This window comes from Nyctibius grandis, chromosome 6, assembly GCF_013368605.1.
Source record: "Nyctibius grandis isolate bNycGra1 chromosome 6, bNycGra1.pri, whole genome shotgun sequence".
NCBI classification, from domain to species: Eukaryota; Metazoa; Chordata; class Aves; order Nyctibiiformes; family Nyctibiidae; genus Nyctibius; species Nyctibius grandis.
Genome location: NC_090663.1, coordinates 16,186,823 through 16,188,874, shown reverse-complemented (window position 1 = coordinate 16,188,874; position 2,052 = coordinate 16,186,823).

The window sequence follows — 2,052 nt, the reverse complement described above, 5'->3', positions numbered from 1 at the left end:
CTAAATAATTTGTGACTGTAACAGCTTCTCTAATAGGGGAAGAAAAGATAAATTTTTGAAACAAGTAAGAATCTCCACCAAGATCATAAATTTACACAACTTTAATCAATGAGTTAAACCTTCAGTCTAAATATGATTCCTGAAAGAAAAAGGCTAAGTCAAAAAAGGTCTGTTAGTAGGTCATGAAGGAGAAACTATTCCACTTCAGGTGGTATGTTCCCTTGTTTGCTTTCACATATTCATCATGAATTACAGAACTGCTCAATTTTGTGTGAGACACAAAATGGAAACAGTCCCTTGCTCATTGAGTTTAGTGCTTAAAGGTGGAAAGAGAATATGCACTGGGAAACCCACTGCAAGGATTAATTTTCAAGTTACATTTTTAGACAGAAGAAGATGGAATTAATTCAGAAGTGAAGGTGGCATCATATTTATCATAAACTCTAGTTTCTTTTCTCTTTTATGAAATGTGTCAAGCTGTCCGTTGGACCAGCCATTTCAGAGTTATAGGCCCTACAGGACCTGCCATCTTTGGGTATACTCTAAGAGAAAAAAAGGCAATTTAGCATAGTACAGAAACTCGCTAGCAATTGTATGTAGTAAGGAGAAATTAGCTTGGGACAGAAGTATTTTTAAGGGTATTCTGCCCTGTCTGGTAGGAAGTTCCATTAACTTTATGGTAGTATGGAAAAAAGCCACAGTCAGAAATGGGGCAGCTAGAACATACTTCTGTCTGGGAAACGGAATGAGACGATTGTTAAGTGGTGCCTTGAAGGTAAAGACAAGCTCTGTTTTTTGTTGGAAATGCTTAACATAAAGGTGTTAGAAAGCAGAAAACAGTAGTGGGTGTTTGTGTTAAATGGATTGCAAAGGAGAGGCATGGGAAAGTTGGGTGTGTTTTAAGTGCTTCTACATTGTACTTATACTTTCAAAGCTGTTATCCTGCCTCTTGGGTAAATAATATTTAGAAAATATTTATAACATATACAGTCAACTTGCTGTTTAGGTCTTTCAGAGCCTAGAAGAAAAAAAGGGAAGTAGCAGTAATGTTAACACAGTTCAACCCTTGTGTACTTAAATTGTAAACTCATGGAGGAAGAATTGTGCAGGGATATATTTGCACAGTGCTTAATACAGTGGGTTCCTGGCTTCTGTATCTTATACTACAAATAGCAGACAAGAAACATAACTACATTACAGTCACTGTAGTTTAAAATTATAGTTCAGACAGTAGTGATCAAAACAGTGGTAAAATGGGGTTTCAGTCTGGTTTTGCACATGTATAATTTGAATAATAAGCCAGGAGAACTATAGCTGTAGGAGAAGCAGATGAACAGAGTTCAGAGGCCAGATAGTTAGTGGAAGGAAAAGTGGGCTCTGGGATTTCCTTTGTTTCACCCATATATATCCGTAACCCATACAGCTGCAAAATTGCCTTAGTTTGGCCAACTGCTGCCTCCCTCTTCTCTCCCCTCTCTCAACACATGGTTTCTTTCTACTCGTACAAACTACAGCTGTAGAGCAAGTAGCATGCAACACTAAGGCTGGTGTTACATTAGCCTTGTCATTCCTATGCTTATTCTCTTCAGTACCTGCATGTAGCCTTTGTCAGTGGAAGTAAAGGCCTTTCCTAAAGCCTTATTAATTTTTAAGTGGTTTTGGATGCTGTTCTTAACACATACCTGAGATATTGTATTGAAAGACACAGAAGAGTATCGTTCCTTACCCAGCAAAATGTTGTGTGTTGGTTGTTTGTTTTATTGTTTTTTTAGTGATAAAATGAGCAGATAAAATCTTGGTGAGGTAGCACAATCAAGCTATGAAATTTGTTCACAAGCTTTTCCTGTTCTTCCATGCGTATGACTGGAACAGAAGTACTTGCATTTTTGATGCTGGAGGGAGGTGAATTGTTCCAATGATAATATCCATTCTTGTCTTCCTGGGCAGCCTTGTTAAAATCCAGCTTCTTCCCCTCAAGAATCACAGTGAAGATCTCAGCTCTGCTATTCTGCCTGCTTCGCTCGAGTGGGAATCCCACCGGCTCTGCCCACA